This window comes from Pseudopipra pipra, chromosome 1 (genome assembly GCF_036250125.1).
Source record: "Pseudopipra pipra isolate bDixPip1 chromosome 1, bDixPip1.hap1, whole genome shotgun sequence".
NCBI classification, from domain to species: Eukaryota; Metazoa; Chordata; class Aves; order Passeriformes; family Pipridae; genus Pseudopipra; species Pseudopipra pipra.
In genome coordinates, this window is record NC_087549.1 from 129813609 (window position 1) to 129840200 (window position 26592).

At 39.3% G+C, this 26592-nt stretch overlaps 1 long non-coding RNA gene across 1 annotated transcript; it reads right to left on the reverse strand.

The window, feature by feature from the left end:
* Positions 1–7: 7 nt before the first annotated feature.
* LOC135425007 (uncharacterized) lies at positions 8–25424 on the reverse strand. Its single transcript, XR_010435449.1, has 3 exons — positions 25336–25424; positions 2829–2926; positions 8–471 (listed from the first exon to the last, which is right to left on the reverse strand). It is a non-coding gene; the product is annotated as an uncharacterized LOC135425007 (long non-coding RNA).
* Positions 25425–26592: the final 1168 nt, after the last annotated feature.

Consider the following 26592-nt stretch of genomic DNA (forward strand, 5'->3'; position numbering starts at 1 on the left):
ACTGTGATTTGATTACACGTCTTTTATTAATGTGCAGCCAAACTCTGTACACATGGTCAAATGTACAACATGGAAAACAAACACCAGGTGAAAAAAATCCTTTTCTCTTAAAAACATCAATAAACACATTTGCTAAGGGCTAGAATACTTTTGCCATCACTGTAACTATTACCTCTACTTGAAAGGCATTTTATCTCTTTTGTACCTTTTTGAGAGCATAAATTATTTTGTTGTGACTTTTCAGAGAAGTAAAGCAGTGATTAGGAGAGCATGCATAAGCACCCTTTTAATCCCCTTGATGTCAAAACATGCACAGATTTATCTGGTGCTTCCTCTTAAACAGAGATGAGTCTGTAATTTTTTTGCTATAGCTGTGCATCATGAACAGAAGCTCTGATACTGCAAGCAGTTCTGGGTCTTCTGTGCTCCGAGGGTCTTCATAAAGTCATATTCGCCACATGCTCCCAAGATCTGTGGAAAAAGATGTGAGTTCTGAGGAACAGAAGGTGGCAAACAGAACTAAAGCATGAAGATGGCCATGAAGCAGTCACATACAGCCCTGTATACAGACAATATCTTACAGAAATTTTTTTTGGTTTCTAGAGGGAAGAAGACGCTGGTAGGGAGTCACCAAAATGACAAAAATCACCTATAAATGAAACCACTTCTTCAAGTTACTCTCAGTCACATGGCCAGTCCTGAAGACCAGTACTTGCACTAGATTGGTCTCATTATGGGAGAGGGGATCCCACCCTTTGAGAATCTGAAAAGTGTCGAAGAAGAGGAAGAAACAAGCGGAGCAAGACAGGGTAAGAGCTAAAGATAGAAGTGCAGCTCAGGCTTGCATGCAGAAGGTGATACTTGCTTGGAGGAAACAGGATAGTTTGGGACTTGGAGAAAAGTTTTTAGAGTTGCTTTAACTTACACTGATTTCATGATCAGAAAATACACTGTCCCAGTTGGCTAGCTGAGTGGAATCTTTGCTTGGAAGATGATCCCCTTCCATGTAGTGATATACAAATAACTGCTTGAGAAGCACAAGAGTGTGTACTCTCAGTCTGTCCATGACTAAGTAGCTCCGAGCAGCCTTGTTATCCCTGGTCTAACTCTGAAGTTACCCTAGCATTGAGAAGGGATGAATTGGATGATGTTCAGAGGTACTTTTCAACCTCTTCTCTGGTGGAAAGGGATGCACTTGACAATGAGCAGCAAGATCAGTGACACAGGCAGAGTTGGTTTGGGAAACACATCTCAAACTCTCTCTTTTCTTGCTATTCACATGCAACCATTGCCCCTCATGTCCCAGTCAGCCTGGTGACTGCTGAGTGAAGAATATGCTGGTTTCAACCTGGATGCCTTCCTGTTACAAAAGTGCCCTGGTCTAACAGAAGGACCTGTCTGTTGCACGTCTATGTCAGAACTGGTGCTGCAGTTGTTGAGGTGGTAAGGATCTGCTACTTGGCTTAACATTTTAGCACATCAGCAGAGAATCAGTAAAAAAAAAAAAAAGAAACTCCTTTTAAATTAAGGTAATTTTTGTTTGGGATAAACAGAAAGATGATGCATGAACAGTGGACCTGAAAAAAGCTCAAAAAAGTGCTGTCTTTCCTGTGCAAAGGGAGACGTGGGGGGCAGGGAGTGCTTTTGCACTTTGGGTTTGTGACTTAGGGACACATCTGTGTTCCACTAGTGATCAGGGCTGCTGTGCTATATTTACTCAGGCAAAAAGAACCATTGCTTGTCCAGGGCTGCTAGTACAATAAAGAGAGAGAAATGGTTATGGTGACTATTTCTACTCACAAGGGGAAACGGATTATTTGAGTCGTTTATCACTGCCTTGTACATAGTAATTTCCTTGAAGTTGTAGATGGTCTGAATATAACATAATATAGCAATAAGGTAATATTAAAATATGATTTTTTTTTCTTTCTTTCCAAAAAGGAACTATTATATTTATAATTGCATAGAGCAATAGTACTTTTCTGGTTTCTTCAAGATTCATGATACAAATTTCCTGCTCTGTTCTCATCCTTTTCTGACTGGCTGTATTTCACAAATGAGCATTTAAAACTGTTTTTGCCTAAGGGACACTCCAGGGCGCGATTTGTCCTGAGACAGTAGGGATGAGCTACCTTTCCACAGGAGCCCTGAGTTAGTGTCTTGAGTCACCTTCTGATGCACACTGATATGCCACGGGACTGCCATCAGTTACATGCAACCTATTTGCATCTTCTGTGATTCCTCTCGCACATCCTGGTGGTGAGCACTTGAGTTTTGCCGTGAGACAGAGTTGGTATATGGCTAAGTTTTGTACCTGAACTCAGGAATCTGTCTGCGTCTCAAACCCAGTAATATAGACATTGCCTATGTGATGGCATTTTACCATAATTAAGTATTATATGGATACAGTTACACAGCTTTATTCCTATCCCTAGGGTGCCTCAAGCATCCTACAGAGAAATTAATCAATATCATGTTGGCTATGGCATTCAAACACTAGAGAATGACTACATCTTCTATTTTCAAAATAAGAGAATTACAAATTCCCATTTTCACTGAATGCTTCAATGCCTGGCCAATTTGCCCTCAGGGATGTACATGAGAATTTTCAGGTTTCTAGAAGGAAAAGCAAGCTCAGAATTATATTTAAATCAGAGTAAATAGGAATAGTGAGGATTTGATCCCATTAGTTCTGAAATGTTTATCCTTCATATATTCCACCTTGTTTGGGTAGAAAATAATGTTTCCCAATGCATTCATATTTACATTACTCTGTCAGAAACCCTGGTTTTGGTCTAAGAAGGTTGTGTCATGTAAAATCACCTTACCTTACTCAGTAGAGAGGGCTTTATACACTACTCTGTGAAGCGCTGACAAAATCATCTTCCTGATAGTTAATACAAGCAGGATGTGGTGGATATTCTCACTGGAAAGGTTTTATTTTAATAGAGTAGGTAAAAAATGGAGAGAAAAAAAAGAAAATCCATTAAATCATGAGCAGACTGCCATGTTAGGTAAACTGCACAGTTTAAAGTGCTGTGATCGGACATTATAAAATGACACAATAGAAGCACAAAATATGTAAAAAGAGTTTTTTCCACTCAAACAATCTGTCTTGGTGAAGAAAGTTAACTGATCTTCAAAGCTGCATTTGCTATTCCTAAAACATGTTGCAGTTTCTTCCTCTCAGTGATGGGCTCTGCAGTGTCTAAGCTGCCGATGCCATCAATGTGTCTCAACTGACTGCAATCACTGTTCAACATTTTAGAACAAATAAATTTTTCAAGGCCATATATCACTGCCAAGATCGGGAGCTGCTCAACAGAAATTACGCCGTGAGAAGAGAAATGGGCAAGAAATATGACAAGAAAAGTGGACAGCTTCCATACTGCTTCAAAAGCACCTGAGCTGCTTAAAAATAGGAAGGATATGGGAACTCACTGCAAATGTGTTGAGAGTGTCTGCATAATAAAGATGATACACAAGACCAGTAAGCAAGCAAGCGAGCAAGCAATTTTGGATTCCAGCCACCAAATCATGTTTGGAAATAAGAATGCAGAGTGATGCTATACTGTTGTGATTAAATACAATGTGCCAAACATGCCAGTACGTAGCATAAGTTTGCTTTATCAAGGGTGGACCCAGTTTCATTTAAAGAGGATTTAAATTTGGGGCCTGGAAGGCCTTTTCTCTCCTTCACCTCTACTGCTACCAAACAATCATTCTTCTGCTTTGATTAAACCATTCCCTCCATATTAACATTTTATATGTAGAATTTCATTCTCATCCGTTTTGCACCAGCATTTATATTTCAAAGTAAAGTAATGTGCAGGATAATTAATTTAGTAACTAACTCATTCTCTAATTAATTCAAGATTTTTCTGCCTTTGAATCACTAAAACAATAGAAAAAAGAGAAGATAAATGCTTTCTTATTAAACTGGTTAAAAGACCTTTCATATGTAAAATAAAAACGTTTTTATGTTAGCAGGTCTGTTATCTTGTCAATGAATAAAGGATTTATGGGTCTAATATCCCTTTCTGCTCATAAAAGAATAGATCATATGAGAAATGTGATTTGGAATGAGTAATAATTTATTAGTTCATTGTAAGCTTTAGCTCAGCTTCCTAGGAAATAAGGCTTAGATCATCATGATGTCTGTATGTTTCTGCATCAGTCCTTCAGCCCACTATGAGCATTTTTCAACATGATAGTCACAATTCCAACCAAATTTGGTAAAAGTAACGACCCCTGAAAGATTTTCCTTAAATTTTAGGAAAACAGAGTGCCTGTTTTAACAGCAAGGTTGAAATTACTGCTCCCTGTTGGAGAGAAGGCCACAGGATGTGTCTGTAGAAAACTAAAATAAAATAGAACCTAAAGAAATCAAATGCGTGTATTTGCCTGCTCACTGAACAATTTGCCTACTTGAATGTATCCCTATTTTTCAGACCTCAGACTCACCCTTATTTATATATATTATAAAAATATATACAGAGTCTTTGCCATCTGGTTTGAAGTCATGGAGTTCATAATGATGTGAGGTGCTTTGGGGACTCCAGGTGAGTGGCAGGCAGAGGATCTGATAATTGGCCTAGTCAGGTAGAGAAAATTCTCAATTTCCTTTGGCAAACAGACATTTAAAACTAAAACTACTTTTGTTCTTTATTTCTTTTATACAGAAAACTGGGCCCTCACAGAAATGAGCTGTGTGCAAATAATAATTACTGGTCATAATATGTAGAGAGCTGTGTCATAATCATATTAGGCAGTCAAATAAAGGTTAAATAAAATCTAGAGGCATTTCTTTCAGCACTTCAAAGTGAAGCAGTATGAAGAATGCTAATACCTGTTGGCCATGGTTTTATCCAGTGCAATGTAGCTCTAAATGTGAGGAAGGAGAGCTCACTTTGTGTGAGATTTTTCCCTGAAAGCTATTGCTGGGCAGTAGGGTGTGGAGTAAGCAGATGTGTTTGTGAGGCCTCACTGTGGGAATGAACTTACTGGTGTGAAGATGATTACAAATGAGTAAAAGGACAAGATGAACAAGGCTACTAATATCTAGAGAGGAAAAGCCAAAAGGGAATTACATGGTGTTTTAAGAATGTGATCCTGTATAGTAGCATTATATAAAGATAGACAACTATATCTTTTTTGTTTGTTTGTTTTTAGGTATTAGACTAATCATGAGACCATATCAAAGAGCCCTGACTCGATTGTCAGTTTTTCCCTCCCCTACAAATAGACACAAACACACACAGACTCACGAGTGATGGTGATATTGCTGATGAATGTGACAAACTAATATGCACTAATACGAATTGTTAATACATAATAGACAATTACATCTGCATTAAAAGTATTTTAAAAGTATCAGTATAATGCAATTGTTTAATCCATATCCTATATACTGAAGCTGTTCTAGACAGTAATGTCTGGAGTAGGCATAAGTATCCTTAACACTAATGAACTTTTGGATGTTAGGATACATTCCATGCTTTAAGATAGAAATTCATTTACAAATCAACAGACTTTATCTGGATTAGAAATTTTTACAATATCCCCAATTTATACAATATCAGGCAACCTAAGAAATTTTCCTGCTAGGATTCAAAGTCTTTATCAGAAAGTTTAGTCTGGTTAAATTGGCACTTCTCAAGCAACATCATGATATTATTACAGCCTGGTTTCCACAGTCTTGATACAAGAAACTCACAATTTCATACTTGTACTTTAAAGACAAATCTTCAAAACCACTCATTTTGTTAACAGGTTCCAGAAACTCGTGGATCTATTACCATTGTACCCCTGGAAGAAAGTTCAGTAAAGACTTTTTCTTGCATTTTTTTCATGCTCCTTTTCTTCTGTCAAAGTGTTATATTATTGGTACTATAGTTAAAACTCCATTTGGATTACAGTAATTTCCCAAAGCCATTTCTTTTTTAATAGAAACACTCTGAAAAAAAATTGCCATAAACTAAAAAGAGAAAGAAAGACATGGAAAAGACATGTTCAGTGTAGTTTTGTGATTGTTACAGAAAATGTAGGCTTTACAGGAACTGAAATAAAGATAGAAGCTATGTCATGAAGTCTTGGACAATTATTAGAAAATGTAGTTTCATCTAATATTCATTACTGGAGATCTAGAAATAGCTGTGTTTACCTAACCTCTCAAACAAAAGTCTAAAAAGGAAAAAGAAATCTCGAAGAATTGCTTTCTCATTTCTGATGAAGGTGAGAGTTTGCAGTTCCTGTACTTCTTTTAATGACCTACAATACCTCTTCTCCTAATTCAGATCTCTTCTCCAAAATTGTTTCTCTTGGTAGATTTTCATTCTTGCTCCTTCTAAAAAAAAGCCACCAAACGTAACAAGTGTGAAAGCAAGCATTTGCTGCCCTCTTCCAGAAGCTCACATGCCTGCCTGGTTGTAGAAACTCAATGGCAAATGTACAAAATAAAGGAAATTCAGTTCCCTTGAAGTATTAGCCTGTCCTGATTAACTGCTCATAATAGTAGTCCTCTTGAATATTTTTCATATCCCCAGTTTCCCCATCCCAGTGGTTTTTTTTCCTGGAAATCATCACATTTGTGTCTAACAGCACAGCACTGGAAAGTTCATAAATACAGCAACAGTATGAGTCAGCCTGAGAATCCTTCTGTAGGAAATGTTTACACACACTACATAATCAAAGAGGATACTGGAAGATTAGGTGGATTTTCAGGCTGCACCCTACTCTACCACTGCACTCACCCTTCCATAAGCTGCACAGTAGGAACTCTGCCCGATATACACCAGTAATTGCACAGAATTCCCAGATCAGATCTGATGGAGCACCATCTGAGGCTTCAGAGGGGAATGAGGGCAAAGAGGATGCTGCCCTCCCTTTGACATGCAGGGATGGCCCATGTCCTCCCTGCAACACTGATAGAAACAGATGAAGAGAAAACCTGAGCTGGGGGCAGCCACACCAGAAAACTCTGGGAAATGTTAGAACAACTGAAACCAAAGTTTTACAATGGGAAGCAGCGAGTAAAGTTAAACATAAGTGCTGCCATCTGTACTGCTTATAGCGCAAAGTACAAGATGTATGTCTGGGGCTGCCAAAAGTTCAGCAGATACATCCTCCTCTAAAAGCCCTGAAATGCAGCACCGATGGTGGGACTGAGACAGCCTTTGGCAAACAGAGCTGTGTTTGGAACTCTTAAATGGAACCACCTCACGGATTTTGGATGGACATGTTTGTCAAAATACTGTTTTATTGTAGCAGCAGCGGAGGCTGAGCCCGTTGCTTTAACCCCCATCAAGACACTGAAGGGCGAAATATATATAGTTGCTTAGAAAAGAGCACAAGTCACAGCTAAATAGGCTGTCTTTTCCACATCATTGGTATTTACAGTTTTACACCTAGTAACACCATTCACAGCCAAAGCAACTGCTCACCAGACTTCATTAATATTCATAGTGGCAAGCCAAGTAACACAACTTACAACTGCTGTCTATTCCCCACACTTCATTAATAGTTAGAGCTCTATAGGTGATTTAGCTAGCTTATATATGTTCACAGTGGTAAATCATAATACTAATGCTAACTTGCACAGTGACCTTTCAGGCTAAGAAGAATCTTAAAATAAAAGCTGGGTTATGAATTAATGATACTATCTTCAATAACTTCCATTCCCATAGTATTTAGCCTTGTAATTCAGCTTGTATTGAACAAAGGTTTTTCATTTGCAGCATAAAGACTCTGAAAAGTAAAATTGAAGCAAAGTCATGTCTATGGCCTACTATGGTAGCAAGACTTCTACCATAAATCATCAGCATTTTCATTATGAGTCCAGGCATACTTAGGAGATGCTACAGACTGTATTGTGTAGGTATAATAAAATAACAAATCACTTGTATTGTTAATTAATATTGGATACAAACTTTACCGACCTACTTCCATGTATCATTATTTGACATTAGATATTTAGTATAAACTAGTTCCTAGAGTCCCTCTGTACTCAGTGGGGATAACCCAGCACCTCTGTAGGATGATTCATTCCCTCTGCCTAAACACCGTTTAATTCCCTTGTCAAAAACTAAAAGGCTCATTTCCCAACTGTTTGAGGGAGCTGGAAGAATGACTGTGTGGGATGTGGGATGCAGACTTGGGGACAACCATAATTCATGTGAGGGCAAAGTCAGTTTCCATATATATTTGCATATATATGGATATGCATATATATGGAACGGCATATATATGGTTCTTTTAGAAGAACCACTTCTAAAAGTGGTTCACAATTGTCTTACATTAGATGTAATTAGACTACATTAGATCTAATGTTACCACATTAGATCAATGTGGTAACAAGCAGATGTCTTATTGTTTCTGACAAAGTGAGTAATGGAGCTCTATTTCATATTTACAGCCTTTATATTGCATCCAAGGAATTTGGTCTGCAAACAGGCAGACTTTGATCGTGATCTCTAACAATTTTGAAGAATCACAGAATAAATAAGGCTGGAAAAGACCTCTGAGATCATTGAGTCCAACCTGTGACTAAACAGTACCATGTCAACTAGACCATGTCACTAAGTGCCACATCCAGTCTTTCTTTAAACACCTCTAGGGACAGTGACTCTGCTGCCTCCCTGGGAAGCCCATTACAGTGTCTAATCACCCTTTCTGTGAAGAAATTCTTCCTAATGTCCCAACCTAAACCTCCCCTGGCACAGCTTAATACTGTCCTCTTGTCCTGTCGCTGGTTGCCTGGGAGAAGAGGCCAATCCCCACCTGGCTACAATCTCCTTTCAGGTAGTTGTAGAGAGTGATCAGATCTCCCCTGAGCCTCCTTTTCTCCAGGCTAAACAACCCCAGCTCCCTGAGCTGCTCCTCATAAGACTTGTGTTTTAGACTCTTCAACAGCTTTTGTTGCCCCTCTTTGGACTTGCTCCAGCATCTCAGTGGACTGTACACAGTACTCGAGGTGTGGCCTCAGAGTGTTTGAGTACAGGGGAAGAATCACTTCCCAGTCTTGCTGGCCACACTATTTCTGATACAGAAAATTAATATTTCAAATAATTTTAAAATACTTTTCACACACTGAAAAACATGTAACTTTGTGTAAAAGATTCCTACTCCCCATCTTTTGAAAGGCATAGACAGAAACCACAAAAAACTTTATCTAGTTTCAAGATACTTTAGAACAAGCCATGGAGCATGAAAGAAACCTTGCAGAGAAAAATATGCTGATGCAATCTTCATTGTTGGCAGGAGCTCAGCAGAGGTTGGAGATGCTGTTAAAGGAGCAAAATGCAGCTTATAGACCAATGATGTCTCTTTCCTTTCAGGGAGACAAAGATTTGCAGCACAGCTGGTCCCTTCTGCTTACTTCAATGCTCATTTCTTAGCCATGCCCACTCCCAAAATCTGCCCAAGTGCCCTCTTTGGTGTGACATAAGTTGTCAAATCCTGCAGTAGCATAATGATACTTAAGCTACTAGGCACTTTATGGTGCATAAAAATAGCTAATGGAGCAGAAGCTAATGGAGCAGAAGCTACTAGTGTTCATCCTTTTATACCAATTGCTTTCAAACTGATAACGTAGCAGAATCCATTCTCCCACCCACCCTTACTTCTGGGTGTAGAAAAAAATTTCCTTTTCTAGGAAAGGGAGTTTTGGGGCACTAGCTAATATTATAGTAGGACAAGTATTGCTTCAAGTGCCTAGTACTTAACTAGGGAAATAGAAGGAGTGAGATAGAGAAAGTAGAAAAATAACAGTAAAGGTTTAAATGCAAGGAACGAACGGGGTTTCTCAGCTCAGAGCTGCTCTCTCCTCACTTGTCTAGAAGAGCTCAGTAGGGTCTGATCTACAGCTCAGTGTGGTGGGAGTGTCCCAGCATCTACCTGTGTGGATAGTGCATCCCTACCCCAGCCTTAGTTACAGAGACATATGAAAAATACACTTGTAAATCTCAAGTGAATATTCAGAATTATTTGGCTTTGTTCCATAAACTAACATTTACATTAAATAAAGAACTCTAGCCAACTGCTGAGGCAACTTTTATCTCTCTCTGAGGTGCTGCTTGGCCTGAGAAACTGTCCCAAGCTCTGGGTTTGTTGGTTTTTTTTAGCCTTTCTCTTTCAAATGTGGGACAGTCTTGAAGGGTGATGGAACATATTCTGAGGGTGGAGTAGAAGTGTGGAGAAAGGAGCTTTTTTCTTCAAAGGATTGTTTGAAGACTCTCCCAAGCCAAGTCCTATCAGCTACAAGTGTCAATGAAATTATGAAATGTATGGAGGAAGCAGTGAAGAAGAATAAACATTTCTGGCCACACCTGCTAAATGGTTCTGCCCATAGGCAGCAGGCAGCACTAGAGAAAAGCAGGAAGAATTATTGAAGAATTATTCTAATCTACGAGCACACAAGTTGTGCAATGAGGAGTGCATCCCTTGATATCATGAGAGGAAGGCTTTTGGTTTTAAAGATTAAGTCTAGCTTTTCTGAGTGCTGGGGAATTGCGTCTGTTAAATAGGGCATCAGGCACATCCATGCAGTCTTGTGTGCTTAGGTCCCATCTCACATCGCCACTCTGTGTACACTGTGGTCTCTTTCTTGCGTTGTCCCAGCTGGGTACAAAGTGAAGAGTCAGGACTGGGAGAAAAGCCTTGGTGTCATGTTGCAGTGTGGAGTGAGTCTTGGAATGGGACGCCCCTTTTGAATGGCTTGATCCTCAGCCTTTGCTTTGTGTTGCATTGCCTCTGTCCATTGTGCAATGTTACATGCTTGGAGGAGGTTGTACCAGGAGAGCAGAGGTCTGAGAGGTGTGTCACTGGCATATTTGTTGGCTCTGAAATCTGAACACTACACTCTCAATGACACCAATAACTGCTAATTTCCTTCGCAGTTACTCCATTTTGCCTTTCATCATAGATCATAAATACATTGCTGGTGTAAGATTTTGCAAACCACTATCAGAAAGTAAAACAAGAGTCTTTGTGGATTTGGGGATGGAGATAAGAGTGACTACAAGTGTACAGCAAACCAGAAAATGCAGTAGTGCATTAGTTTATCAGCCTCTCACCCTTCCCTGTGACCAGGGCAGAACTGATCAACCTGTCAGGGCTCCTCCACCCCAAGTGCTGTGAGCACATAGCAGAAAGCTCGGGAAAGCAAGAAGGGAAATGCTCATAATAAATAATTTTGAAGTATTTAATGAGCTAGAGAGAGGTTTTCTTGAAGGATGATTTATCCTCTGTCACCACTCCTGTTTACTTCCAAATGGTGTCTCGATTGCTTTTCTCATACTCATCCCTCAATTAAAGCCTCTCTTCACTTTTGCCTTCATTTTCAGTACATCACTTAATTTTCCTTTTATTTTTAATTAATGATCTGGCACTTTTTGCCTTGTGTAAGTTCATTGCCCTGAAAACTCTGTCCTTCATTGCTGTTTCTTGGGAGCAGGGAAATTAAATTTGTTTGCTCCAGACAAAATAAATTTGACTCCTTATTTTGTTTCCTCTCTTCTAATGAAGCCAATGTGATTTAAATCACTGGCAGCATAAAATTATTTTCTGGGATCAGATAGCCCCTCTTCTGTCATTTTTAGCAATGCAGGTATATTAAAATTAGTTCTCTTTTGCTAACAGTATTTTTTTGCAGGATAAATCAATATCTGCAATAATAATTTGTGGGATTTAAACATATTAGTATTCTCTACTATTTCTCATAGATCTATAATTTTTCCAATCTCTTTTCTGAAGATGCCCCCTTGGCTGTCTGCAGCAGATGTACATGTAACTCTTGAATTCCAAAGTGATATAAACATGTAATATATATATGCTCACTGAAGAACCAACCATGTAGAAAAAAAGGGTAATGCACTCATTAGCATGGCTGTTAAGCAGATGGAGTTTATTCACTTCCTCATAGGTCTGAATCATTTATTTGCTGGGATTTTTTCAAGTAGCACTCTATTTCTATCTGTTAGCCATATCATCAGTATGTGACTAGGTGAAGGTGAATGTGAATATTGTCACATAGAGAATACTAGATTTTGAATTTCCAGGGGCAGAGTCTGGCCCACCACTGTGAACAAATTGCCCCTCTCTATTACAAACTCACCCTGTCCCAAGTCTCTCTGCGTCAGTAAGTGGGGCTGCTCGTTTCCTCAACAGGGAGGAATGTGTTTCAGTGGCCTGGAGCATGATCTTGTGCACTACCTAACAGTGTGGGGAAGCACACAGCTAATCAGTCAGCCTCCTGGGGCATTGTGTTCTTCTGCAGACAATTGATCACAACACAGAAGTGGACAATAACCTCCTGGGAGACCAGCTAATACTGAATAAATAAGACTGTGTTTAAATGTCTGTGTTGACAGCCAACTCCTTACTAACCAGCTGCTGATACTATTGAAATCCAAGACCATACACAGCTCAAAGAAGAGTGAACAGGAAGACTTGAATTCTATGGAAATGAAGATAAATGTTCTTACTTTGTCATTCAAAGTTGTCAGTAGCATCTCATAAGATAAGACATACAAAGGACATCCCATATAAATGATTTATCCTTAGTGCAAACCAACAGTCTCATGCTGCTGAAGGTAGAGGCAGTTATTTGTGTTCAGCCACATGATGAAAATTATTATCTTTTATGTTTTAATTTTTGGTGTATTTGCCAACTGATCACCCAAGCAAGTTCAGTCCTAGAAGTACATTTTACTCGTTGGTCTTACCAGTTGCTTAATACCTCTCAGCGTCTCCAGGATATCTTTGTGTGATTACTAAGGTGCATGTTTGTGATATAGTTTCATTTGGCATTAATGGAATGGTATAAAAAATAAAGCACTAATAGCTTTATGAATATTTATTATAAAGTCACGCAGCTACTATTGGTAACATATTATTCTCTTTTGCAAGTGCTTTAATGACTTGTTGTTTTATTCATGCAAACAGTTGAAACTCCTGGGTGTTTCACAAATACTAGAATTCGTACCTCCCTGTCCTCCAGAACTGTAATTAGAGTCAGGTCCCACTCTAGGTTTGCCTTTAAAAAAACATCCATTTGCAGAGCAAAAACACACAAATGGAATATATCACTGAGATGCTTCACTCAAATACATTAAATGCTAATCAGTGACTACTAATCAGCCCGCAAGCTAGAACTTGGTGAACCACCTGAAATCAGGCCCAGTTCACAAAAAAATTCACAAGGAGGAATACAACAATTCTTCAGATGAGCATGCAAGTCATTCACACACCGCCTGGGAACTGGTTTAGCTACAAAGAATGTGCCAGACCCACTCTGCTGAATCCCACTGCATCCTCAAGTCTGGTCACAGTCATTTCAGTCAGACCAGCACCACTTTGTTTACAATTTCCACGTGCACATTGTAGTGTGATCCTGGGGATAACAGAAATAGTTTTGAAAGGTGGAATAAGGGTGTTCACTAAGCTGATCTCCAGATTTAAGGAATGTGTTAGGATGTCTGCTAGTATGGTGATTTTTTTTGGTTTTCTGTAATAAAAATAATCTCTGCTAGGATATACTGAATTCAGGAATGATCAGTTACAAAAATGCAGTTGTTCCAGAAGGAATAATTTAGAAAATTTAGTCCATTTAAAAAAACTTCTATTGGTTGCCAATGATGCCCATTAACAAAAAGAACAACGAAAAAGGTGACTTTCTTAGCAAGATTTTCAGCTAAAGTGCTGATTTCTCATCCAAATCTATGATGTCAACAAGTACAATAAAACTCTTTCAGTAGATGGATGGTCTATACACCCCTTCTTAGAAAATAAGAAGGTCTCAAATGCAGTGATAGTTACCATACTAAATGAAAAGTAATATAATTCCCCAATCTGCAGAATCCTGTGAGTTATCCTGCACTGCAACTTTATGCAGTTCTTTAGGTCTGTTCTCTATATTAAATAGTGAACTATGATTTTAGTCAACTTCCTGTTGTGATATATTAGAAGGAACTGTTGCAACATTGTATTGCTCCAGAGCAAATAAAATTACTATGGTTTATGGAAAACTGCATATGATTCATCTGAGTAAACAGCTGATCAACTGGGAAAATAAATAAAATAGAACAAAGTATATCATTACACTGAACCTTCATGTATTGTTATTACTGTTCTTTACTCTTACTAAAACATAACACAAAGGCAAAATAAAAGCTCAAGGATCTTGAAGAAAAAGTATAGACATTAAGTAAAAAAAGTCATTGCCCAAAAGATCTAAAAATCTTGGTCTCATTCTCCAATGTCATGTCCCAAAGTGGGGCACAAACCCCATCCCTGTCTGTATTCCACCTCAATAAAGTAAAAATTACAGTCTTGTAAACTCGTGCCAATGTATGTCCTCCCGCTGTACCCCTCTGGCTCACAGTCAGAGCCTCAGAATTGTCCTTACAGGCACCTAAAGTAAGCCCACATGTCTATACTCTGTCCCTGTGGGTCTGACCCCATGTCCTGAGCTGGGAACATAAGCCCCAGCATTGGCAGGGTCCTAGCAGAGGGTGTTGTACTGGGATAACTGCCCCTCCTGGATTTAGTGAGCATTGGTAGCTGCCTGTGTCAGTAGCTGCCTGTGTGTATCTGTCAGGGAAGTCCCTTTACTACAGCCATCACTTACCCCTTTTTAAGATGCTTTCTGTTCTACCAGCATTAGACCTACCCTATCTTGGGATCTCCTGCTGCTGACAGAGACAGGCCCATAGGCTTACACAGAGAATTTCCTTCTTTCTGTAGCTTTATGGAATGATAAGGAGGTCTTTTCCTACTGTAAAAACAGAATGAGAGGGCGAGCAGGTGAAGTACTGTTTGAACAGAAGAACCCATTAGCTTCATGATTAAATTTTTGTAGCTCTGAGAGTAGAGCTCTGTCTTTGCAGCATAGACTTGCAGTTTTCCTTGTTTTCATTGTACCACCCCAGTCCCTGACACTACACTGGTACAGATCTTCCAGGGACTAACATCAGACAATCCTGTGATATGCTATTTAAAGCAAAAAAGGCAAATATTTCCAAACTCATACTTGTCTGTACTGCAAGCAGAAGAAGAACTAATTCTGAATGAACCTCCCTCTCAAGATGAGAGACATGGATTGAGAGAAGATCCTCATCAGCAAAAATCCCTAGATGATCCCTAAAATGACTCACCAATGTATGAACTAGTGTCCCTGTGGGAAGAAATTGTCTTCAGATCTAATTTGGCTTACTCCTTCCAGTAGAGAGAGATTGCAGACCTGCAGTGATTGGAACAATGGTTGCACTTCAGAAAACAACTGGCGGGAAGGGAAGCTGGCCCTAAGAAGGTTTTAGGAACCAAAACAAGAAAATAGACTGCATGTGGACTCAACATGTGCAGCAAATACAGCAACCATTACAAGTAAAACCTCTTCCCTAAAGTGGTCTTTCTTCTGGCCTCCTTGGCTCCTTTGCTAGCTGGGCAACTTAGAGTTACTTTCAAGAGATTTCATTATTAGGTGAGAAAATGTTATCTGCATTGTAACTTGTTTCTTGCTGAAGGGGAAAAGATTGCCATGACAGAAAGGGAAGGAGGAGTGTCAAAGCACTAGCTGGGACAGAAATCCTGCCAGAACCAGTCTCTATAGAGAGAGGAGATTGGGGATGTGGTTGGAGATAAAACTGTAATTGCTCGGGTTAAATCCATGTCAGGAAAGGCAGTGGATGTCAACTAAGGTATTACTAATAAACTTTGTTTTATTAAAGTACCAGAGTCAAGGCATCTGACAGAAGCTTGCTTCATTTCTAGTATGAATCCATCCTGATCTGAACAGGGTAGCATGATTATCCATACAGCACTGCAACTGCTCCCAGATGCTTCAGGACAGACACCCTTACCCATTATGTTTTTCCTGTTTTTTATTTCACTGCTTGCAAGAAGAGCTCCCAATAATTTTGTGAGATCTTGATGGGTTGCTATGGAGTTGCCCTTCCCCAGGGCACAGTGGTCTCAGTGTCTTGTTCCCCAGAGTTACTGACCACACATCTCTTAGGGCTCTGTTGGTCATCAGATGGCTTGTGACCAATTTTCTGGTCCAACGGGAGAAGCTTGTCCTTCTGACAATATAAACAGCTAGTATTCAAGGAAGCCTTCTGTCTGAGACTTGACCTGAGAAGTTTTGCCTGTTTCCTCACAACTCTCTGAGATCACAGAAAGCTCTGGCAGATCTTGTTCATGCTACTGCTCAGGGGAGCTCTGAGAGAAGTACCCAGGAGTGAAGTGCAATTCCATCTTGGAAAGCACTGACTGTGGGCATGAGGAGTTCTACACCCATGCCATGGAGGCTACCATTATCACTCTACAATAGTGCCATCTTAGTTAATGGTCTAGTTAATGGTAGGTGAGCATGAAGCATCCTAAAAGACTCTAGTCCCTTTCTATCACTGTTCTGCATAGGGATTTGGACTAATCCTGTCACAGATAACTTTGATGCTTGGGGCACTGAAGATATGGGAAGATGACTTACATGGTTGACTTGCATGCTATTGTTTACCAGAAGCAACATATCTTCACTATGTGCTTTTCATTCCACTTGCATGTCTTCACATTCCCTTTTAAGGATGCACAGAGCCCTCAGTATTTCTGTAATTGCTATACTCTGTGCCATAAAAACTATTCTGGAAGAAGATATATCCAGTAAACATAGGCATAATGAAGCTTTTGTTGTTCTCTTGTTTGCTGGGGAAGAAGAAGTGGTGCTTGGAGAGTTGCAGCAAGTTTATGTCAGAGAGCTTTTTAAAAGTGTATTTTCTTAAACTATGAAAATTAGTTTCACAATGTGGGAGGTCAGAGTAGACTCTTGACTTGCTGCAGTAGCTGAGAACTTTGCTTACTGTGGAAGTGATTTTACTAAATTGAAGCAAATTTCTTTTGGTTTTCATCTTTTGAAAGGCAATTTTTTGCACTTTTGCCATCAAAACATTATGGTGCCAAGTGAGATAGCACCTTGAAAGAAAAGCTGCTACTGATCTGCTTGACAAAGAAAGCAGAAAATCCAAGATTACTAGGAAAGAATTTTCATTTTAATTCATGTGAACTCATACCGAAACACAGTGCTTCAGTGCTAGAATATACCCATGTGATAAAATCAGTTAAACTAATTTTTAGAAACAAAGAAAAACAGGTAAAGGCTCTAATTTATGTCAATTCACCTTTGCAGAATTGTCAACTTGAGTGGAACATTTACTTCAGCTGTCTGAAGAGAGAATAAGATATTAGAATTTACTCTAAATGTATAAATTTGATCAACTACTTCCATTAAACAACAAATTGAATTGAGAATATGTGGATTACAGCTGTGCTTGAGATAGAGAATTAAAAAGTAATTCCTCAAGACAAATGGGCTTGGGTAAGTGCTTCCTTCAAAGAATCATTTTAAGGGTTTCTGGAGAGATTTTGTTTGGCATTATGTCTCTTTTCTGAGAGGAATGATGATGCCCTAAATAGCATGTCTTCAGGATTGTGCAATGAAGTGCTGTCATTTGCTAAATGATAGAGAAATGTCAAAGTTTCCTTTGTTTACTTTAATGTAAAAAGCTTATAGCAAAAGTGTTTAAGCAGTTAGAAAGACATAAGTCTGCCATGTTGCAAAATGTAGAACATGTTCCTCAAGAGTTAAATAGCTGTGAAACCTTTAATAATATGGACATTTTCACTGTGACAAGCACTGATGCGGTAATATGTATGTAGCTCACCCATCTTTAGTGGTGTACTTCCAGGCTTTGTGCAATGAAGAAGCAGATGGAAAGAGTTTTAAAAGCTGGACCAGTAAGAAGTTACAAGTTAGTTGTGATCTCTGCAATTACAATGCCTTGCATCAGCTGTCTAATGGGTCACTGTGCATGGTTTTCTCTAGACTAATGAAGTGCCCTGTGTTCGTTTTTCGCTAGTTGGTATATGGGTCCAGATTCTCAAAGAAACTTCCCTGGTAACCTTATGGCACATACCATCAATGTGAATCTCACTGAGCCCAGCTCAGTGTACCTTCTTATCTCCGTCAGAGACGTATGGATCCAGATGCCCCAAGGAAATGAATCTGATTCTCAATGGCTAAGCAGTCACTGAAGTGAAGGAGCACCAGAAGAGCGTCAGTGTGGAGTGGGACACAACACCTGGTACTTCTTTTGTGAGAGCAGGTGAATGTGGAGTCCCAGCAGCTCAGAGATAGGAGACGCCTCTGTACTGCTCCACCTGAGATGCCTTTCTTTTGGAAAGAGATAAGTCTTACAGACATCCTCACGGACATTTCTCATGAGGTAGCTGAGAGGACTTGCAGCTACAGGTCCTGGTTTCTCATGGGCACAAACCTGTGCCTGCTCTACAGAGCAAGGAGAGTACAAGGTAATTCAGCCATGGCTATGACTTCTCTAGGAAGATGGAGGCCAGGTCCTATACAACTGAATCTAGGAGAGTCTATGTTCCATGTTGGATCCAGTCCTTTGTCTAGAATAATTTTCTAGTATCATTTTAATTGTCTCAACTTTTTACTTGGGAGATATTCCCAGAGGCAATGACTTTAATAGAGGCGTTTTTTAATCTACAGACGACCTTCATTGCACAGGTCTTATTTAGAGAAGTCAGTCTCTGTAGAGAGGTATTTATTTTTAGTTTATATTAAGTATGCTATTTAAATATACTATAATGTGCTTTTTATTTCCCCCTCAAATACACTTACAGACATAATGGCCACTGACATAACTAATACACGTCATGAAAGTCTTCTAAAATGTAGAGAGTGTATTAGATTCTGTGAAGCAGTAGGAATCTCTTTGCTTTATTCATAATGCCAGATATTACTGTATTGAGCAATGACTGTATTAAATTATTACTGTACTTTATTACTTGTAAGGAATAGTTCAATATAATTCAATATATGATTTTGGAAAACCTTTTAGATGTAAAAGTGTACCTTGTACTAAGAGAGAAAATGCTGAAAGTGATGCCAGGATTTTACAATAGTGTGTCAGTCTATTGCAGAAAAAGTGTGTAGATGTGGAACACAAGGCTGCACAGTTATGGACTTTAACCAGTCTGAAGGCACAGACTCTTACTGGGATGCCACCAGGAATTGACCATTCCCAGAGAAGCCAGTGATATTTGGGCAAGAGGCTCCACAAGGCAGGACAATGAGATGACTACCCTGTGGATCAAGGGAAGTATTCCTTTAGGAACACAGAGGGTAAGAATAGAAAGTGCAGGAGGAAAATGTCCCAAGACAGCATCTTCTCTCTGCAGATCAGGCTGTCAGTAGCCCTGGCTGCATAAAGGAAGGCAGTATTAAGTCCCTGTGGGAATATAGAATGGTTTATGCTTTCATCTCTGAAGATTTTCTTCCTGTAAAATTCATCTAAATGCAATAACACTTGTCTTCTCCCTAATGATCAGTCTTAGACCTTGTCTTCAAAACAGGACATCTTTTCTTCAAAATTTTAAGATGAGAATAACCGAGATAGATGAGACTCTCAGTAAACTGGGACATGATATTTTGCAGGGATTGGTGGTGCAAAAATTGGTATATTACCAAGCAAGGTACAGTTACAGATGCTGTAATAAAACAGCTGTTTTAATTAGGTAGAATAAAAGAGGAATATAGATAGTGAGCAAACCTTACGACCCTTCATATATCAGGGATCTCACTTTCGGGAAGCCTCGGACAGACCATGTCTGCATTTTCCCATGGCACACTCTGTAGATCACATCCATGGAGACATTCATCCTCCCTCCCATAGAATGGTACCTTTTATTGTTTGCAACAAACGAAATCAGATACCTTCTCCTGACAGGTGTCTTTCATTACACCCACCAGAGTAGAACACAGGCCAGCACTGGATGTTCCAGCACATTCCCTTACAGCATCTACGTAAGCTAACTAACATTTGGGCTTCTCAAACCCTAAGTACAAGGCTCAATAGAGCAGATACAGCTTGCCCAAGATCACTCACTCCTTCAATACAGTGTCTTCCACAATGCTCCTAATGTACTGTCACAGCATCTCCCAGAACAGTATTTAAACAGAAAGGAAATAATAACTAACTTTCAATATAATGAAACATTATTTTCACTTAGGAAAAAAAACCTGTGTCATACAAGTTCCCCTAAGAGATAGCTGAGAAGCATCTAAATGTCAGTCTGTAAGCCTACAGCACAACAAAAGGTCAATTAGAACTCATGGAATGATGTGGTGGTTTTGCATCACTCAGATTTTTTGGTAGATTGAATAACTTCATAAAAACTAAATCATAATCTAATTAAACTTCTTATGATCTCTCTGATCATTCATCAATCTGTGCTCAACTTCAACAACGAGACAATTGTGGAATTTACCAAAAGAAATATTCCACTGAATTCCAGGTTAGTAACCTGAGCAAGCCTATGAGGGCTTTCCGTGTTCATCAAGTTGCACATGCACTTGAAAAATTCAAGCAAACAGTAGTGAGAGATGAGTTTGTGTCTTTCCCTGTGAAGATCCAGAGTTACTATCAGAAGATATTTTCATGAAGTAAAGAGTTGGAGCCCTAAATGAGATCCCAGCATATGCGCTGAGGTAGAACCGGGTTAGGCTCCGTGTCTGACGTGAGCAATACAACCCATGTAGTTGTATGGGAATACATTATCCTTTAGCTTGAGAGTGTCACCAATTACTAACTTGCAGACAGTGTTTTGTGAACAGATCTTGTAGTACAAGCCTATTCCATTTTCAAAACCACCAGGACAGTCCTATCTTCAGCAATTTCCTCCAGTGTTATGTGAATCAGAGCATGATTCTGAGTGGCCTCTGGTTAGGTATTAAAAGAACAAAAAGATTTCCTCCTGTTACAAATGGTAAGAGATAATCCAGCAATTAAAGCTTTTGTTCTCAAAAAAGCCAGTTGTTATTTGAAGAATTTTGGATGATAAAATGCCTTTAAACTTACATCTCTTCAGGTTTACATCTCCTGTGCAGGTCCAGGAGTTGGACTCAATGATCATTGTGGGTCCTTTCCAACTCAGGATAACCCATGGTTCTATAATTCTGTATTCTATATGTTTTTGTTCTTCTCTATTCTAGAGCTTTTGTTCTTCCATTCCTGGAGTTTCTGCTGAAGTAATCAGCAGCATTAGACACTTGCTGGGGATGAGTGATTGTCTGTTGTCTGCAGGTGCATCACAAGTCCTTTCCTGTGATGCTTTTTATTCTCAAGCGCCTGTTGGGAATTCCTGAATGCCCAGGGGGCTGGACTGAATGGAAGATGGAATTAGGTGAAAAGCATAATGTCTCTGTCCTCCTTAACAACCTGAAGTGAGGTCAGTGCAACAATAGTTTACTGCTATTTCAGACCTGCCAGATCAACTTCTCTATTGTTTTATTGGTAATAATTCAGATTTCCTGACAAACTGGTAGTAGGGTGATAATTTTGATTTTTGCTAGAAGCTTTCTGCAGTGTTAGGTAGTGTCCCACCTGCTCACAACCAGCATGCGCTCAAGGGTGGAGCACAGTCTGTAGTTTGACTGTTATTGTATTTGTTAAATATCTGCTAGGAGGCTTGAAAGCAGAAATGTTCTGTTCTCTGAGGCCTGTAAAGGGGAACAAACTTGCAAGGCAACCATTCCCCTATGTGGGAAAGAACAATAGGGTTCTAAAAAAAGGCCTTGTTTTCTTCTTAGTAAATATGCATGAAGGGATGTTTTCCTTAATGTAACCTTTAGCTTCAATGTGCAGTGATGCTTTTACTCAGCTGGCAGCTTTTAAAGGTTTTGGCTATGCTTTATAAATGGCAGGGATGCACTTGCCAGAGTGGTGGGAGACTGGCATTAATTTCTGTCTGGAGAAAAGAAAATGGTTTGTCTATGAGAGGTGCTCCAGTACCACACAGTGCTACTGTTTAAGTAGGATGATTATCACATCATTGTTGGGACAGTCATGAGGGGGTATTAAAAAGCAAACAAAAATTGTGGCCGTTGCTTCCTGATGTGAAATGCTAACATCTTTCTATTTAAGGCTTTGAATGGGTCTGTTACTGAGCAGCTAGAAACGCAAGTGTTCGCTGAAGCCCAATGCTTTAGCAAAACCTTAGACTTACAGCAGGTTGAACAGACAAACTCACACTAAATATTGGCTGGACTCTGTGTATCCCCTCAGGTCTGTAATGAGGAAGACAGCTCTAGGGTTAGATTGAAAATAAATGGAGGACCATTCAAACAATCTTCCCACTTTGGACAAATTATGGCTTTTTTATTGACTTGATACCTCTGATTTCAATAATTTTTTTTGATAGATATTCAGTAATACTTTAGTACTTTCTTAGGTGGACCTATTCATCTTGACATAATGTTTAACACCTTTTTTCTTAATTAATTTAATCTAGTTTTCCAGAGAGCAGTAGCATAGAATCTTGGGCTGAGAAAGAAATCTGTAATTTAATAATCTGCTGATGTCATGGACTGTCATGAAAAGTGGAAAACTACAATTAAATTATAACCATTGTCTCTCAATGCAATCTGGAATTGATGACTGTTTCCATATGTAATTAATACGTCTATTCTTATTTAGAAACCTTGGGCCAGACCCATGGCAGCTGTAAACTGGTATTTCCTTGCAGACTTCAAAGGACTACAGGAGCTTAAATTGGCTGAAAGACTGGCCAGTCAGACTCCGGTGACTTATTCTGGGAACAGTGATGAAATATAAATCCCTTAAAGAGGACAGCCAAAAATATTGGTTACAGAAAGACATACGGCCTTGCAAAACCACCTTTGTCTAGCTTAATATTGAGTTCCCCATACCTCATGCATATTTGTGTCTCCTTGTGTCTCTGCTCCTGGTACTCAGACCTCCCTTTCAGTGGTAACTTTGAGCTTGTGTCTAAAGATTTTGAAAAGGTGAACACAGATGATGATGGGTCTCTTCATCCTCATCCATAGCTACAATCCCTAGACAATCTCCATTTATTTCCTTGGAGGTTCTTCTGTTTCACTTCAGTGTGTGGTGCTTATAAGAAAACCATAATGAACTGGTATTACTTTAATTTCATATTCATCTCCAAAAAAATTGAGGAAAATCACAACTTTCAAGCATGGCTAGAGAGGAAGTGAACATTATCCACTCCTACCAGAAGTCAGTGGGAACAGCAAATTCTAAGGACCTTTGAAAATCTGACCTTTTTCTCCTTGATAATCTGTTTGTGTAAGGACATTATGCAACTGATCAGATCATGTTTCCAATTGGAGACAAAAGTAAAATTTTTCACAATGGAACAACCAGGCACTGGAATAATCTCCACAAGGAAGTGGTGGATCCCCAAAATTAGACATTTTTAAGATCCAGTTGGACAGGGTGCTGGGCCATCTTCTCTAGACTGTGCTTTTGCCAAGAAAGGTTGGACAAGACGATCCTTGAGGTCCCTTCCAACCTGGTATTTCATGAATCTAGGAAATTCTTTAATCTTTCCCCTATCTATCCCTTCTTCCTGGCCACAGTGTGTAATTTCTCCCCATGGGCTATTGACCATGCTCTAACAGGCTACCAGCACACTGCACCTGACTGTTTTTCAATCAGGTACACAAGATCTGGGAAAAAAAAGTCATCCACCAAAGACAGCAAAAAGGCTGAGAAGACTCCTAGCCTCTTCCATTCTCCCTTAGCACATAACATCCCTGCAGCAGAGCATCCTATTGTTCTGCATCACAGAAAAATGAATCATTTTCCCTGGTGTAATATTCTCTCGTTTGAAAATATGCTTTAGCAAAGATGAATATTCATGTAATGAAGAATTTAATTTTATTAGTGGGGTAGCTTAACTCAATTTATTTTTGCTTGGGAGCGTTTAGTCTTTTCCTTTCTTTTTGAAATGACTGCCATTTCTAAATATGTTGAATCATATTGGAAGGAATGGAAAAAGAAGGCAAACTGAAGGGAAACATTTTACTTCACTTACCTCCTATCCAGCCTTTTCCTCAAATATTGGTTTCATAGAAGTTTTCATGTGGTGTTCTGTTCTGCTTCAGAATGAAAATAAACTTCAAACTAGTGAAATTTACTATAAAATTAAAATTCTGATTGCCACTGTACATTACTATTTACCTGTCTCAAAATGCTAAATAAAACCTTTGAAATTCCCGGGGACACTAAAGTGAAGCAAGCAGGTCGTGCTTAAAGCAGGCTCCTATCCCTTACTAGTTCTCTTGCATAGTTAATACAGCTTTTCAAATAAAAGAAAAGGAAGCTATCAGCATCCTATAGTGGTTTTGGCACTTAACTGATGAGGTGAAGGAATGGTGTATCTGTCTCCATGAAGATTTGTGTAGTGCTGGCAGACAGAAGAAACATTTTGCAATCAATGTGTGCTAGACAGAACACATTTGATGTCTTTTCTCCTGAAGACAAAAACTATAAATGTTATGAAATGTCCTCCCAGGTAATTTTGGTGAAAGAAGTTTGTTCATACAAACAGCACATATATCAGAAAAGTAATAAACAAAGGTCACAGTGTCATTAAGCAAGGTTTTTGTATTGGCATTTTGAGGAGTTTGTAACAGGATCTAAACTGAGACATTAGTCATTGATGGAACCATTAGCAGGTTGAAGTCCTTTTAGTATTTTTTGTAACACATATAATAAGAGACCTCAAAATGAACTTTAAATCCTCATTTCCAGTCAAATAAATTCTCTTACAACTGGCTATATACCTTTAATGGCAGACTTTTTAATTTTCCAGACTTAGAACAGTAGCTAACCCTTGCTGAAGCAAAGCTGAGCTCAGCAAAGAGAGAGCTTGGAAACACAAATGTACTGCACGCATAGAAACTTCCCACTGACTTTCAGCGTTACCAGCTTTCCTTTGGCTTCAGCATGATTGATTAAGACAACTTCAAATCACAGAATAAAATTAACTCAACTCATATATTGTTTCGTATCATGCTCAGAATTTTTTAGAATTACATACTATAGGGTAAAGACATGCTCTGGGTGAGAGAGGACTCTCTTCAGTCTCAAGGAGCTTGGTTTACCTTATATCCTTTCACATTTTTAAATCATCTGTAATTTGATATAGTGATTTTACTTGGGGAAAAGTGGTTTTTGAATCTTACGAACAATCAGATCAAAGCTAAAATCTGTCATTGATTACCGAAGGATAAAACAAGCAGATAAAAGCAACTAAGTAACTGCTCATCAAATTGATTTTTGCTATTTCTGCCAAGGACTTGTATGTCCCTCATAGCTCAAGAGGGTTGGTCAAAGCAAAGGCAATATAACACCATCTTAACTGCAAATCCTCACTTACTGCTTGTTCTGTTTATTCTGTGACTCACAGAGATAAGAAAAATAGGATAATTACCAGAGACCATAATGCTGTCAGCAAACTGGAACATGCTTCATTACACTGCAACATAATCACAACTTTGCACTGAAGTAGCTGTGGCAGCGCCTGTAATGAGACGAGTTATGTTGTCATTTATTATGTTAGACAGTCAGATTCGTCATGGTTTGCAACGTGGCAGTTTAGAGCATGTGTATAATAATCTCAGGTCATTTATTATATGCACATAAGTAAGAGTGATAGGTTTTGCACCAGGGACAGCTGAAATCTGTGTAGTCATTTAGTACTTAGGCTAGAACAGGGCTGAGCCTTCAGCTCATGATTTCAGGCAGTGCTGCAGGTCTGAAGAGGTCTGCAGTGAGTGTGGGTAGACAGTGTGCTTCCAGGGACTATTGCCTCTGGGGTCCTGTTGGGTCTGGGTCCTTATAAAGCCCATTGGTAAACTAAGCTGGCAGTTTGTTGCAGTGTCAACAGTTTCAACGGTGAATAGCCTTTCTTCTCTTTAACTTACTTGTGAGGTTTAGGGGGGTGATAAAACCGGGATGTACTAAGGGCAGGAAGGCTAAGTAATGCAGTTTGCAGTGCTGGCTCAGAAGATATGACATGACTGGGTTTGGTGAGACAATCACTTGTTTTGCTAAAGTAAGCCTCTCAGCATCCAGGAAAGTGATCCTTCATCTCTCTTCCCCTCAGTGAGACCATGCCTGGAGCACTGGGTCCAGTTTAGGGCTCCCCAGCATGAGAAAGACATTGCCACACTGGAGCAAGTCCAGCGGAGGGCACCTGGATAGATGGGAGCTGTGCCACATGAAAGGTAAGGAGAGGTAGTGAAATTCCCAGTCATTGTAAGGAGCTGTGGATGACAGGAGCTCACTGCTCTCTTCAGCTCTCTACTTGGAGGAGACACAGAGGAGGGAGCCAGATTCTTCCCCGAGGTGCACATGACAGGACATGGTGTGACTTACACAAACTATGTCTGAAATTTGTAAAATAGTAGCAAATGCATCTCTAAGCATGGGGCTCAAGTCTAGGTATAAAAAGGAAATAAGGAATAAGCACATAGTCCATTTAATGCCCTACTTGGAAAACAGACCACAATGATGAGAATATGGCATATATGGCTTAGCTCTGGTATGAATATCAACTATCTGGCTTTTCTTCCTCTCATGACAATGCTTTGGAAACCATGCCAATGTATTAGCAACTGAAATAACATTAGCATTGCAAAACTAGGTTTTATTGAAAACCACTCACAGGCCTCCCAGCTGTAGTGTG